At 36.5% G+C, this 16986-nt stretch overlaps 1 pseudogene across 1 annotated transcript in view; it reads left to right on the top strand.

Annotated features, from left to right (window-relative positions):
* LOC308258701 (caspase-3-like) overlaps positions 1-15669 on the top strand; it is an 85176-nt pseudogene extending 69507 nt beyond the window's left edge. The window contains exon 2 of the transcript in view: positions 15529-15669. The product of the transcript in view is annotated as a caspase-3-like (transcript). The remainder of the gene's footprint in view (positions 1-15528) is intronic.
* Positions 15670-16986: the final 1317 nt, after the last annotated feature.

Below are 16986 nucleotides of genomic sequence, written 5' to 3'. Positions count from 1 at the left end.
ACGAAACCCATCAGGGATTTGTTTCAGGATCCCTGCAACCAAACCCATGGATGCTCAAGTCTCTTATTTAAAATAGCATAGTGTTTGGCACATAACTTATGCCGATCCTCCTGTATAATTTAAATCATCTCCAGATTACTTATAATACCTAATTAAAGTAAATATTAGATGATTAGTTGCTACACTATATTGTTTGGATAATAGTGAAAATAGTAATAAGTCAGCACATATTCAGTGCAAACAGATTTTTTTCAGACTATTTTTGATCCACAGTTGGTTGAATCCATGAATGTGGAACCTGTACATACAGAAGGCTGACTGTACTTTCTATCTTTTCAATAACTACCATGGTTGAAATTTTAGGATGAAAGGTGAAAAGTCAGAAATAATGACAATTGGTGCTGTCTGCAAACAGGACAGGACAGCACCTGGTCAAATACCACAGACAGGCTGGGTGTGGTGGTGTACACTTGTAATCCCCGCGCTTGGGAGGCTGAGACAGGAGGATCGCACAAGTTCGAAGCCAGCCTCAGCTATTTAGTGAGGCTCTCAGCAACTTAGAGAGACCCTGTTTCCAAATAAAGTATAAAATATGTCTGGGAGTATAGCCCGGAGGTAGAAAGCCTCTGGGTTCCACCCCACTACCACAAAAAAAAACACAGAAAATATTTATTCAGTAATTCCTCAGTTTATATGTACTGTCACGTGTCCCTGGCACTGTACTAGTCAAATGTCAGTGTCACTGTATTTTAGAGCTCCCTCTGTTCCTACAGAGCAAACCAGTCCAGAACCCAGGACTCTAACTACCATGTCTCTGTATGTTTCACCACTTAGTATGTGCATCTTAGAGAAATTTAATACTTTTCTCCTGTTTGTGCATTGTCGGTAAAATAATGTGAATAATTTGAAACTGAAGTTTACTTGATCAAACCAAGAAAAGTTTGTTCAGATTACCTCAGTATTTTATATTATCTCTCAATCGCACTATCCATTTAGTCATTTTTTTTATTGGTGCATTGTAATCATACATCTTGATGAGGTACAGGGTGGTAGAGACATACATGCACACATCACTCTTTTTTTTTTTTTTGGTGGTACTGGGGTTCCCCCTTCTACCTCCAGGCTACACTCCCAGACATATATTTATTTATTTATTTATTTATTTATTTATTTATTTATTTATTTGGAAACAGGGTCTCTTAAGCCAGCACAGCTGGCTTCAAACCTGCGTGATCCTCCTGTCTCTGCCTCCCAAGCGTGGGGATTACAAGCGTGCGCCACCACACCCGGCCACACATCACTCATTTAACCCTTCACAATTCTCACCCCATTTCCTCCCCCCCTTCTCATGTTCATCTTAGTGATTAACTTTGATAAGCTTGTGAACGTACATCATATGCATTAGGGTGTTTCCTTCTTCTCCTATCCCATCTCCCTCACTTATGTTGACTTCTTTACTCAGTTAAGGTTTCTTCTCCTTTGTCTGGAGTCCTTCCTATGCCTCATTTTCTCCCTAGCTTCTGCATATTAGGGAGAACAACCGACTTTTCACTTTTTGTGACTGACTAATCTCACTTAGCATAATGTTCTCCAGTTCTATCCATTTCACTGAAAATGACATAATTTTGTCCTTCTTAATGGCTGAGTAAAACTCCATTGTGTACATATCCCATAGTTTTGTAATCCATTTATCTGTTGATGGACATCTTGGCTGGTTCCATAGTTTGACAACTATGAATTGTGTGGCTATAAACATAGATACACACACATTAATTTGGTAGTTTGGTTTCCATTCTTTGGGAGGATACCCAGAAGTGATATTGCTGGATCATATGATAGATTCATTTCCTTTCTTCTGAGTATTCTTGATATTGATTTCCAAAGTGTTTGAACTAATTTGTAATCCCACTAACAATGTATTAGAGTCCCCACCTCTCCATATTCTTGCCATCATTTGTTGTTTGTGTTTTTTCATGATTTTCATTCTAATTTGGGTTAGGTGAAATCTCAGAGTAGTTTTGATTTGCAACTCCCTGATTGCTAATGGTGTTGAATATTGTTGCATACATTTACTGGCCACTTGTATTTCTTTTTCGTGTAAAGTGTCTATTTAGTTCATTTGCCCATTTTTTGATTGGGTAATTTTTCTTCTTAGTTGTGAGTTTCTTGAGTTCTTTATATATTCTAGATATTAGCCCTTTATCAGGCAAAATATTCTCCCAATCTGCTGACTCTCTGTTGAGGTTCTTGATAGTTACTTTTGCTGCACAGAAGCTCTTCAGTTTAATGCAGTTCCACATATTGATCTTTCTTTTCATTTCTTGTGCCTTTGGGTCTTGTTGAGAAAGTTTTTATCCGTGCCTTTGTGTTGCAGTGTTGGACCTATACCCTCTTCAAGTAGCTGCAAGGTCTCTGGTCTAATTTTCAAGTATTTTATCCATCTTGAATTGACTCTTGTGCAAGGTGAGTAAGAGGGGTTTATTTTCATTTTTCTGCATATGGTTAGCCAGTTTTGCCAACGCAATTTGTGGTCTTAAACATTTCACTGATTTTAGTCATATGTAAGCATTTCTAACTGCAATAAGAGTGAATTTTAAATTTTTTGTTCCATTCCTTGACTTTGGGAAACTTAATTATAAATAGCAAAATATATCAATGCCTGTAACTTTGATTATATTAATTATGTTTAAATTCTCCAAAATTTTAGCCAGGCATGGTGGCGCATGCTTGTAATCCCAGCATTCGGGAGGCTGAGACCGGAGGATCACGGTTGGCGGACAGCCTTAGCTACTACTTAGTGAGGCCCTCTGCAACTCAGTGAAACCCTGTTTCAAAATAAAGAATAAAAAATTGGGCAGGGGGAGTAGGTCAGAGGTCAAATGCCTCTGGGTTCCATCCCCAAACCCTCAAATAAAATAAATAAATAAATAAATTGTCCAAAATGTTAAATATTTCTAGAGCAAAAAAAAAAAATTTCTGTGGGAACCAAAGAAAAATGAGCAAGAATCATAAAGATAAGTAGTACTACTAAATATTTTTAGGTACAGAAAACTCTTGATTGCTAGAAGATTTACCTTGTTTCAAATGTTCTCAAGAAGCAGTATAGTGGGAGGCTGTTAGGGAATCAAACTATTTCCTAGTTTGAAATCAATAATTTGGAGTTCAAGCTTCAACTCCTCTCCCACCTCCTCTAATAGCTGCTAATCAAGGATAATTAGCCATATTATAGCTCCTTAGTGGGGAGAACAGAAAGAGGACACAGCTGCAAAACCAGGATGAGAAGTATTTCTCAAACTTTGCTGTGCCTGCAAATCACCTGGGATTTGGGTAGAATTCAGATTAAGAACTAGCAGGTCTGGGACTAAGCCTAGGACTGATACATTTTCAACAACCTCCTACCTATGTGGCTGATCTTTGCATCACAGTTTTGAGCAGGCATTGGGTAGTTCTATTTTAGTAATATATTAATTTTAGAATTTTACTGGTGCAGTGTAATTATACATTATTGTGAGTTCCAAAGTAATACATTTATTACATGTGCACAATATCTTTGGTTATTTTTCCCTTCACATTCTATCCCACTATCCTCCCCTCACTCCCTATATAATGCTAGTGAGGTTGGTAGTGATGTTTTTATATGTTATCATAATATTATTATTTCTGTTCTGTTTCCTTCCTTGAACCTTTCTTCCCTCCCTGACCATCTCCCCCAGCCTCTCTTTTTATTCACACGAGGTCTTTTTTTCTTTCCTATTTTCTCTCTAGTTTCCACACATGAGAGAAAGCATACAACCCTTGAGTTTTTTAAATGATATTTTATCTGAGACTTATAACTTCAGTTAATTGAACATTCACTCTATTTTTTCTTGCACTAGCAAAATAGTTTCTTTATAAATTCATATGCTGGATAAATACAGCCTTTTCAACAAATGGTGCTGGGAGAACTGGCTATTTGTTTTTAGAAATATGGAACTAAACCTTTACCTCCCCCCATTCACAGGCATCAACTCGAGATGAATCAAAGACCTGGAAATAAGAGGAGAGACTCTAAAGCATTAGAGCAGGGCACAGTTTCAACACTCCAGTCTATAGGCACAGATAGTCACTTCCTCAACGAGACTTCCAAAACACAGGGAATTAAAACAAGAATTAACAAATGAGATGGTATCAAACTAAAATATTTCTGTTCATCAAAGGAAACATCAAGTATCTAAAGAGAAAGCCTACAAATGGGAGAAGATCTTTACCAGCTACCCCTCTGATAGAGGGCTAATATCCAGAATATACAAAGAGCTCAAAAGATGCTTAGCAAAACAAATAACCCAATTAAGAAATGGGCACCTGAGTCGGGCATGGTGGCGCACTCTTGTAATCCCTGCGCTTGGAGGCAGAGACAGGAGGATCATGTAGGTTCGAAGCCAACCACGAGCACTGGCTTAGGAGACCCTGTTTCCAAATAAAAATGTAAAAATAGGTATGGGAGTGTAGCCCAGAGGTAAAAGGGATTCCAGAAACCCCAGTACCACCAAAAATAAAAAATTAAAAAAAATTTAAAAATAAAAAGAAATGCGCACCTGAATTGAAAAGACACTTCACAGAAGAAGAAATACAAATGGCCAATAGATACATGAAAAGATGTTCAACATCAGTAGCCATCAGGGAGATGCAAATCAAAACTATGCTGAGATTCCATCTAAGCCCAATTAGAGTGGCAAGCATAAAGAAGTCAAACAACAACAAATGCTGGCAAGTATATGGGGGAAGAGGAACTCTTTTGCACTGTTGGTGGAAGTGCAAACTAGTCCAGCCACTATGGAGATCAATGTGGAGATTCCTTAGAAAACTGGGAATGGATCTACCATATGATCCAGATCTACCACTCCTGGGTATCTTTCCAAAGGGATTGAAAGCAGATAACTACAGTAACATATGCATATCCATTTTCATAGCAGAACAATTTGCAATATGGAACCAACCTAGTTCTCCATCAACAAATGAATGGATTATAAAATTATGGGACATATACACAATGGAATTCTACTCAATAATAAAGAAGAACAAAATTATGTCATTTGCAAGAAGATGGAAAGATCTGGAGAACATTATGGTAAGTGAAATTAGCTAAGCACAGAAAAAGATGAGACTTATGTTTTCTCTATTATGCTCAAGCTAGGGAGTATTAGGGATACCAGAGGGACTCCAGTTAATGGAGGGGAAACCTCAGCAAATCCAGAAAAGAAGGGTAGGCGAGGAAGAAGGCTGAGGTTAGTGAATGGAAAAGCAACATTCAAATATGTGTATACATGTGAATATAACATTATTAACCTGGATACTCAGTATTAGAAGGGAAGAAAAAGGGGAAGCAGGGGAGGGGGGAGATGGCACCAAGTACCTTGTGAATTTATGCCATTGTCAACATGATCCACTTTATGGTGTGAGACTATAGTGCACCGGTAAAATAAAAGTAAATAAATAAATTGGATAAAATTAGTTTTACCGACTCAAATTGTTACACTAATCTAGCAATTATATGACATAAAGGTATCTTATTGGATCTAATATGACTTAAGTTCAAATCCTAAATACTAAAATCTAAAGAAATCCAAGAATCTAGTATGTTAATGAGTGACAGTAAGAGAACACCAGGCTTGAATATCAGCTTTGTTGCTTCCTGGTTGAGAGACTCTGTTTTACTTCAGTTGCTCACTTAATAAAAAGGCAAAACAATAAAATTTTACTTGGTAATGTTGTAGAAGAATGTTGTAGAAGACTAGAAATTTTAGTATGTATAAGATGCCTAAAAATTGTGCTGCCACTTAGAAAGCTACTTATTAAACAAACCATCAAAAACTAAACAGTAAATAAAATATTAGAGATGTCTGTACTTGACTTGATAAAAAGTGTATTGTTGGACTTTTGTGACCAAAAACCTGACAAGAACAAATGAAAACAGGAAAGGTTTGCTTTGGCTCACCATTCCATAGGTTCAGTCCATAGTTGGCTGGCTTCAGGACAGAAATATCATGGCAAAAGGCATGGTAGAGGAAATTTCCCAGCACTTGAAATCTAGAGAATAAAGAGAGAAGAGCCTGAGAAGATTAACCTTCTAAGGCATACCCTAAACTCCTCCATTTCTGTCCCATCTCCCAGTAGTTCAATAAACTCAATGGATTGACCCTTCAAATGGATTAATCCAATGATGACATCAGCCCCCCCATGCTTCAATCATTGCCTAAAAGCCCTAATGCATTAATGAAGCATGCTTTTGATACATGAGTTTGGGGAAGACATTTGGGGTCCAAATTATAGCAGTATGCATAGCAGTTTCCAGTTGGAATCATTACAATCTTCCAGTGCCGGGTGCAGTAATAAACACCTGTATTTCCTGTACTTGGGAAGCTGAAACAAGAGGATCAGAAGTTTAAAGCCAAGTTTTATCAATTTAGCAAGACTCTGTTTCAAAGTAAAACATAAAAGCCAGGCATGGTGGTGCATGCTTGTAATCCCAGTGCTTGGGAGGCTGAGACAGGAGGATTGCACAGGTTCGAAGCCAGCCTCAGCTACTTAGTGAGGCTCTCAGCAACTTAGTGAGACCCTGTTTCCAAATAAAGAATAAAATAAGTCTGGGAATATAGCCTGGAGGTAGAAAGGCCCTTGGGTTCCACCCCCAGTACCACAAAAAAATAAATAAAATAAAATAAAATAAGGCTGACAGTGTAGCTCAGTAGTGGTTTAATCCTCAATACCAAAAAATTAAAAATAAAAATAAAACATTCTGAAAGTTTCATTTGTTATCAATAGGACCTGATTTAAATTTTTAATTTACTGGTAACTTTATATGGCTGAAAGCAAAAACCAACACAGCATAGAGAGCTTTGGGTTTTTTTTTTAAGTCTGAGAAATGCCTCAAAAGAAAATTAAAACTCTAAAATTCAACATTATTTGTGAATTAAGCCTGACAACTATAAAGGATAAATAAAAACTCTTAAATTTTATAGTACAAGTCAAAACCAGCTACAATTCCTTTCTAAGAGAAGACATTCTTTATAGAAGCATGAATCTTGAACTTATTTTCTGGTATTTTAAAAATAATAGTATTCAAGCCGGGCATGGTGGCATATGCTTGTAATCCTGGCACTTGGGAGGCTGAGACAGGAGGATCGCACAGGTTCAAAGCCAGCCTCCACTGGCTTAAGAGATCCTGTTTCTAAATAAGAAATATAAAATAGGCTGGGAGTGTAGCCTGGAGGTAGAAGGCCCCTGGGTTCTATCCCCAGGACCACAAAAAAAAAGACAAAAATCATAAAAATAATATTATTCAATAATACTGTTTGAAATTTTCCTTTGGAATTCCAAGAAAAATCACATGTAGTAACACCACTTCTGTACTCTCCTACCTGAAAATAATTTTTGGGGGGTGGGAGGGACTGAGGATTGAATTCAGGGTTTTCTACAACTGAGCTACATCTCAACCTTTTTATTTTTATATTGAGATGGGGTCACTAAGTTGCCCAGGCTGGCCTCAAACTTGTCATCCTCCTGTCTTAGCCTCCACTAAGTAACTTGGATTATAGTCATGTACCTCCCTGCCTGGCTGAAGAGAAAAAAAAAAATTAAGTTAAACAAAAACAGTAAGTTTCTTTTATAAATCCAGTAAATAAGGATGGTGAGCCCTGAGGAACAGGGTAGGAGATGAGGCTTATGATTGCCCTACCTTAACTACCTGGAAATGCTCACTGAGCTTGATCTGGAAAGACTCAGGGCAGATATGCAGTAAGGACTTAGGGATCTCCCTGATGCAAGTAGAGTCAGGAGGCTGAGGAGGCAAAGTGACTGATTCTCAGGGCTGGGGGCAGAACAGAAACAGGCTTCAGAGAAAAGGAGTGTAGAGTCTTCACCAATGTGAATGTTCATCAGAGTACTGATAAGTGCAAGTGAGAAAACTACCCAAGGTCCACAAAAGATATACCCCAAAGGATTAGAAGGAACAATCCCTAGGTGCTCACATCAAGCCAGAAAACAGTTCCTTTTTCCAACAGCCAGAGTGGAAAACTGACTGAATTATGGTAAACTAGCTAACATATTTAAATGGCTTTTACCTAATTCATGGTGCAAAATTAACCCTAGGCTAAATGTTTCTTTGATAAGGCCAATAACGCTTAAAAGCAAAGCTCAAATAGCATCTATACAGTATAATTATTTCTAGGGAAAATTTTTCAAAAATATCAATGGTCTGAGTAAAATGGCAAACACTTAAAATCCCAGTACTTGAGATGCAGAGACTGAAAGATCACAAGTTCAAATCTAGTCTCAGCAAGTTAATGAGGCCCTCAACAACTTATCAAGACCCCATTTCAAAATCAAAATAAAATAGCGCTGAGGGTACATCTTAGAGGTTCAATTCTAGTACCCAAAACAAACCATAAAACAAACAAACAAAACCCTTCATGTAACAAACAGACCCAATACCTAATAAGATAAAATGCATAGTGTTTGGCATCTAATCTGGTTTGCAAAGAGACATGAAAATATAACACAGCCAGGCATGGTGGTGTACCTTGTAATCCCAGCATTTAGGAGGCTGAGACAGAAGAATTGTGGTTTATGAACAGCCTCAGCTACTTAGTGATGCCCTTTGCAACTCAGTGAGACTCTGATTAAAAATAAAGAATGAAAAATAGGACTGGGGGTGCCTCAGAGGTAGAATACCCCTGGGTTCCATCCCCAGTACCACACCACACACACATACACACACACACACACACACACACACACACACGCACGCGCACGCACAGAGTTAAGAAAACAAGTCAATCAGTAGAAACTCTTCTATAAATAACTTAGATGACAGAATTAGCAGATGATAGCTTGAAAACATTATTGTAACTATATTACATGTTTACAAAATACTAGAGAAAGATTGAACATATTAAGGAGTGTTAGGAATAGAAGACATGAGTCAGAATTCTAGGGTTTAGAACTCTAATGTCTAAGATCCAAATACACTGGATGGAATTAGCAGCAGATTAGACATGATAGAAGAGATTTTTTGTACTTAAATATACATAAATAAAAACTATCCAATTTAAAACACGTAGAGAAAGACTAAACAGTGTGCACAGCTTTGAGGAGTTGTGAAAGATTCCAAGTGGCTTAGTGTAGTAAATATAATTGAAGTCCTTAAAAGAAAGGAAGAAGAGAGAGAAAAAAATATTTGTAAAGACAATAGCTGATTTTTTTTCAATTGTGATAAAAACTATAAGCCCATAGATCTGTGAAGACCAACACCAGTACAAGAAACATGAAATCAATTTTCTTAAAACCAACAATAAAGAAAAAATTCGAAAAGCATGTGAGAAAGAGACACATTAAGAGGCATAAAAATAAATATGACAACAGAAATATTACTAAAAACAAGGCAAGCCAGAAGAAATTAGACCAACCTCTTTCATATGCTAAAAAAAAAAACCCTGTCAATCTAGAATTCTCTGCCCATGTAAAGTGTGTTTTATAAATGAAGTCAAATACATTTTGGTTAACTTGCATACTCATTGTGGGAAGGGGGGAAAGGGAAGCAGAGAGGGGGAGAAGGCAACAAGAGCAGTCTGAATGTGTGCCATTTTCAATCTGTTCCACAATAAAATTTAAAAGAAAAATGTAAAAAGCAGGGCATGGTGGCACACACCTGTAATCCCAGTACTTGTGAGGGCAACACAGGAGAATTGCAGCTTCAGCTACTTAGTGAGGCTCTCTGAAATTTAGTGAGATCCTGTTGCAAAATAAAGAATGAAAAATAGAGCTGGAGATTTAGCTCAGAGGAATAATGCCCTTGGGTTCAGTCCCCAGTACTGCAAATAAATAAATAAATAAATAAATAAATAAATAAATAGCCTCATCAAATATTAAGTAGGAATTATAACAAAAATTTATATCAAGTCATGTGTCATGGTAAAAATTTTGAACTCTAAAATCATGAAAAAGATGTATACACTTTTAGGTAGGAAAATGCAAGTTACTTGCAAAGAAAAAGAAGCACTTAGGCACAGTACCTTATCTGATGGAACGCAACAGATTAATACTCACACTACTGAGAAAATAGGATGATAACCTGAGAATTTTTTAGTCAGACCAGCTATCAGTCTCCTGGCAAAGAAAAAGATATTTGTGAATAGTCAATGATTCAGAGGATTTATCACACACATTTATCATTGGGGAATACTAGTTAAGAAAAATTATAATTAAAACACGGATTTGCCAGAGCTGAGAATTCAAGATAAGGAAAATAAAAGGGAAGGAAATATTAGTAATGACCTTGGCAATACATATGTAGCTAAATCTAAAAGTATAATAGACTATCAAGAAATATGAGCTTATAATAAAATATCATAAATGGATAAGCTACAAGAAAAAAGTATACAATTCGTAAACAACTAAAAAATTAAACTACCTAACATAATCTATGAATAGAATTAGGAGCCAAGAAGAAAAAGGCAAAGAATAAATGTCCCAACAACATAGAAAGATGCAGCAGAAGAGAAGGGGAGAACTGGGGATATGGCTCAGTGGTTGAGTGCTTGCCTAGCATGTGTAAGGCCCTGGGAGTCCAGAACACCGATTGTAGTCTATGGGGTATGGGGGGGAAACTAAGCTGTCCATACTATTGGACAGAGTCACTTAACTGTTGTGGTCTTGGTCTTGGTACTCTATTAACAAATATTTATTGAACAAATACAAACAGTACATTGTTTACATATAAACAATTCTATGTGTTGGGAACACAACATTTGAACAAAGCATACAAAATTTTGATTTTCATGTGTTCCAAATTTCAATTTTAAAGAAAAAACAGTGAACCAGTAAATACATATAAATGAATATATGAGTCAATGGATTAATAAGAAAGATAATGCCACTGTGTGTTGAACTCTTTAAGGAAGCTTACAGCTTTAAGGAAGCTTGGATGATTTTCTGAAATCCTTGATCATTATAAGAAATATTAGTGTCACTGATTATAAATTTACATTCTGTTTGACAGACTATAAATCACATAGTTCGGTGACCACATTTGCCAGTATTTCACAGAAACAATCAATGAATTCCTAACAGTAGAGCCAACTCCAGAATGTAAGGAAAAACCTACCAGAAAGTAGAAAAAAATAAATCTGCAAACTCATCTGCAAACTGTTTTTTTCTATGTTACAAAACTTTAATCTACTCAAATCAAAATAAGCCTTCATTTTGATTAAACTTTCATTAATAAACTTTACTAAATATGAATAAAATAAGGACTAAATGAATAAATTAGTGAATGAATAGTAACCTGCATATACTCAACTCTCAACTCTAAGTAGCACAGAAAGAAAATAAATTTTTACTTTAAAAGATCCGATTTATTTTAGAATTTCTTCAGAATTTCTTTTGTCTTTCCCTTTTCCAATGTTCTTCATATAAAATGAATTCAGATTCCTTTGCAGTCATTAATCACCCAGTAAAAAAGAGGAAATGTATAAAATATGCAAATTAAAGATTTTTTAATCCAAGCCTTTTTATTGTGCTTCGTCTCTGAATAAGAAGATATATGTGTATTTACATGCAAAATAACTAGTTTAGATTATTAAAATGTTTTAGTAGTCTTACCTATTGTTCCAGGTTTTTTATTTTTCTATACTAAGGACAGATAAAATATTATTTAAAAAAAGATTCATGGTTTTCTCATTAAAACTTTTTAAACACAACTACAACAAAGATGAAAGGAAAGCAGTTTCAATATGATTAGCAAAAGATTTGCATTTAGATTATATAACTTTCTACAAAGAAATGAGAATATTAGAAATAATAGCACACTATACAATAACATACTACACACAATTGAAAGAATAAACAAGTCCTAAACCTGGATAAATAAATATGTCATGTAAAGGTTATTCACAAGTTGTATAATTTGTATAAATTTAAAATTTACACAACTTTCGGAGACTCTTTCATTATCTGCACTTACAAATCATTTTGAAGGTCATTAATTCATTCCTTTAAATTTGTGTAAATTTAAATTGATTAAATTTAAATTAATTTGTGTAAATTTAAAATTTACACAAATACTGTAAATATATGTAGATAGAATAATGACTCCAAAGAGAGAGGTACAGACATTTGTTGAGAAAATCTATAATTTTTTCTTTGTAATGACAAATCTAAAGTATAGGAGATAGATACTTTGGGTTGATTAAAATATTTTCACATTTATTTATTTATTTATTTATTTAATTAATTAATTAATTAATTAATTAATTTATTTATTTATTTATTTATTTATTTATTTTTTGGTGGTACTGGGGTTCCTGGAAGCCCTTCTTCCTCCGGGCTACACTCCCAGACCTATTTTATATTTTTGAAACAGGGTCTCTTACGCCAGCGTGGCTGGCTTCGAACCTGCGCGATCCTCCTGTCTCCGCCTCCCAAGCGCGGGGATTACAAGCGTGTGCCACCACGCCCGGCTTTATATTTTCACATTTAAATGATAGATTACACCAGGCATAGTGGCGCAAGCTTGTAATCCCAGTACTTGGGACGCTGAAAGAGGAGGATCACACAGGTTCGAAGCAACCTCAGCTACTTAGTGGGACCCTGTTTCCAAATAAAAATATAAAATAGTTCTGGGAGTATAGCCCAGAGGTAGAAAGCCCCTGGGTTCCACCTGCAGTACCACACACATAAAAATTACATGGCTTTTAACTTTGGAGCATAAGATGCTATAGAGATTGCCTTGTGTTACTCTAAGCAACAGGCAAAAAACAAAAATAGATTATTATTTTTAAAGGTGTAGTAGCTAACAACATTTTTTGGTCTTGAACTCTAGAGCTAAAATTTTACCTACAATAAAAAGTTTATCTATGCTCCAAATTATTTTTACACGTTGTTTTATGATATCTTAGATAAAATCAGAAAAATATGTGTTTATTCTGTCTTAAAATAGATAATGTCTCTCTCTCTCTCTCTCTCTCTCTCTCTCTCTCTCTCTATATATATATATATATATATATATATTTTTTTTTTTTTTTTTTTTTTTTTTTTTTTGCAGTACTGAGAATGGAACCCAGGGGCATTCTACTTCTGAGCAACATCTCTAGCCCTATTTTTTATTCTGTATTGTTTTTTGAATAGGATCTCACTCAGTTGCAAAGGGCCTAAGTAGCTGAGGCTGTCAGCAAACAGCGGTGTCTCAGCCTCCCAAATGTTGAGATTATAAGCATGCACCGCCACTCCTATATTATAAATAAGAAAACTACAATTCCCAGAAGCCCTGGCTCTGAATTCTAGTTAGGGCCAACCAATGCAAAGCATGCAAGTGAGGCTACAAAGCAGAATGAGATGAGAAGTCAGCCTGTGTTACTCCACAGGATCTCAACTTCTGCTGGCATCTGTGACAGTAGACAAGACTTATCGGTGTTTTCCTTACCCACAGAACAACTGCTTATTGCACGTATTAAAATCCCATGTGCTAGCCGGGCACGGTGGCACATGCTTGTAATCCCAGCATTTGGGAGGCTGAGACAGGAGGATCAGGGTTCAAGAACAGATTTGGCTACTTAGTGAGGCCCTTTGCAACTCAGTGAGACCCTGTTTCAAAATAAAGAATAATAGCTGGGCGTGGTGGCGCACGCTTGTAATCCCCGGGCTTGGGAGGCTGAAACAGGAGGATCGGATCGCACGGGTTTGAAGCCAGCCTCAGCTACTTAGTGAGGCTTTCAGCAACTTAGTGAGACCCTGTTTCCAAATAGAATATATTAAAAAAAAAAAAAAGGTCTGGGAGTATAGTCCAGAGGTAGAAAGCCTCTGGTTTCCACACCCAGTACCACCAAAAACAAAATAAAGAATAATAATAAAATAAAAGGGGGTAGGGGTGTAGCTTGGAGGTAGAATGCCCCTGGGTTCCTTCCCTAGTACCACAAAAAAATAAAAATTTTAAAAATAAAATCAAATCCCATGTGCTTTCAACTTCTACCAGGTGGCCCTGGTTTCTGGATTTAACAACAATGCTTTTATCCTTCTAGCATAGAAATTATAACAACTTCTGCTATTACAGATTTCTGGGTTGTCTATTCATTCTTTGGGATTTTAGCTTCTCTCCATTGTATAAACATTCTCTGTGTTAAATTTCCTTTGATATCCTAGAGTGGTTTCTGATTGCCTGAGTTGTTTCTATTTGAAACATCAGCTTGGTCAAGAACACAAACATCAAAAACATCAGACTTGCACTGGTTGATTGCTATTATTAGAACCTCTTGAAGTAACAAGTCCGAAATACATGAATAATAAAATAGAAAATTATTTTATTGGGAGATCTTACTCAATTAGAGGGAGTGACCAACTTTCAGAGACTCTTTCATTATCTGCACTTATTGTGAAGGTCATTAATTCATTCCTTTATTCATTCGACAAAATATTTAATAATCGACTATTTTGCTAATGAATCATAATTGGTACTGAAGATTTAATAGTAAACAAAACAAATTTGCTTTCAAGAAACTTAAAGTAGTTTTGGGTGTGCTAACACACCATTTTAATTTCATTACTTGGAAGGCAGATATAGAAGGATTGCAGGTTTGCAGCCAGCTTCAGCAACAAAAGGCCCTCTGCAATTTATTGAGACCCTTTTTCATAATAAACAGTAACACAGGACTAAGAGATAAAATAGGGCCCAGAGATAGATCATCCCTGCATTTAGTGCCCAGTACCAAAAAAAGAAAGAAGAAAGAAAAGAAAAGAAGGGAGGAAGGGAGGAAGGAAAGAAGGAGGAAAACTTATTGTGTCAAACTTCCCAAATGTTTATCAACAAACAAGTAACATAAGCCAACTGTGGTGGCATATGCCTGTAATCCCAACACCTGGGAGACTGAGAAAAAAATGGTCATAAATTCAACGCCACATGGTAATTTAGCAAGACTTTGCTTCAAAATAAAATAGAGACTTCTGGGAAGATAGCAACTTGGGGAGGTAGCACATACCAGTCCTACTGACACCCAATCTCCATGCCTCAAAAACAGTATTCTACAAAGCCGCCAGACAATACTATCAGTATATTAAAAAAAAATGATAGATACAAGGGACAGGTTAAAAGAAGTTTAAAGACCAATTAGAGAGCAGAAAAGAAACCCACCCACCTTGCGGCAATGGACACTGCGGTGGCACCATCTTTCCTCAGCACCCAACTCTAGAGATGAAAAGGAAAACAACCGAGAACCTGAAGTGAGGAGCTGTAGATCATTGGGATTGTAAGCCTTCAGTTCTTCCTGTGCAAACACCAGCTACAACTTTCAGCATTGGCAGCCAAGCTCATCACACCCTTCAGGGATCCAGAGTGGAGCTTAACACCAGAAAAGAAACCTGCCCATCTCCCACCGCAGCAGCGCCATCTTGGCTCACTGCACCTGAATCCAGGAACAATCAGGAAAATATCCAAGAACCTGAAGTAAGCAGCTGAAGATCATTGAAATTGTAAGGCATCAGTTTCTCCTGCACAAACACCAGCTACAAATTACAGCAGTGACGGCCAAGCTCACCACGCCCTCCAGATATCCAGTCCTACACGCAGCCAAACTTCAAGTGAAGCCTTGGTCCTGCAGGATGATGCCCAGCATGCTGCTTCCAGGGGCTGCACAGCTGCGATAAATGCCCTGTGTCTAAGAATTTACAGCTAAACCCAATGAAGGAGAGGTTGGAGTCTACAACTTGGAACAGTGGCGGCTGAGCTTGCCACACCCTCCAGAGATCCAGAGCTGCATTTAATAACACCGTAACTGAACTAGCGGTTCCCAGGGAGAATGCTCAGGACGGTGCCCGCAGGGATTTGCACAGCCAGGATAAACTCCACGGTAAAATCTACTGTAAAGAAATACAGAAAACACTTCCACTCAGGAATTCCCACAAAAAATAAAATATTTAGAAATAAACTTAACCAAGGAGATAAAAGACCTCTACACTATAAAACTATACACTATAAACTATACACTATAAACCTCTACACTCTAAACTATAAAACATTGAAAAAAGAAATCGAGGAAGAATTTAGAAGATTAAAAGATCTTCCATGTTTATGGATAAGCAGAATAAATATCATCAAAATGGCCATACTTCCAAAAGTGATCTGAAGATTCAAAGCAATACCCATTACATTACCAAGATCATTCCTCACAGACATAGAAAAATCAGTCCTTAACTTCATTTGGAACAACAAAAACCCAAGATAGCAAAATTAATTCTCAGGAAAAAAATTCTCAAAAAACATTGTGGAAGAATCATAATATTTGACTTTAAAGTATACTAAAAAGCCATAGTAATAAAAAAAAACAGCATGGCACTGGCATAAAAATAGATACATAGAAAAATGGAGTAGAACAGAGGACTTGGAAACAAATCCACACTTACAACCAATTGAATTTTGACAAAGAGGTGAAAAAGATATACTGGAAAAAAGATAGCCTGTTCAACAAATGGTGTTGGCAAAACTGGTTAACTATATACAGAAAACTAGAAATAAATCCCACTTTCTCATGCTGCACAAGAGTCAATTCAGGATGGATCAAATACTTGGAAATTAGACGAGGGACCTTGAGGTTCCTTGAAGAGGGCATAGGTCCAACATTGCAACACATATGCACAGATAAAAACTTTTTCAACAAGACCCCAAAACAAAGAAACTAAAAGGTGAATCAATACATGGGATTGCATGAATCTGAAGAAGAACTTTTGTCTACCAAAGGAAACTATCAAGAACCTCAACCAAGAACCAACAGAATGGGAGAAAATTTTGCCAACTATCCCTCCAATAGAGGACTAATATCTAGAGTATACAGAGAACTCAATAAACTCATCACTAAGAACACAAATAACCCAATAAAATGGGCAAGTGAATTAAATAAATATTTCACGAAGGAAGAAATTCAAATGGCCAATAAATGCATAAAAATGCTCAACATCATTACCAAT

This window comes from Muscardinus avellanarius, assembly GCF_963383645.1.
Source record: "Muscardinus avellanarius genome assembly, chromosome: 2".
In the NCBI taxonomy this organism is placed as follows: Eukaryota; Metazoa; Chordata; class Mammalia; order Rodentia; family Gliridae; genus Muscardinus; species Muscardinus avellanarius.
This window is presented reverse-complemented; position numbering and strand designations above follow the sequence as displayed.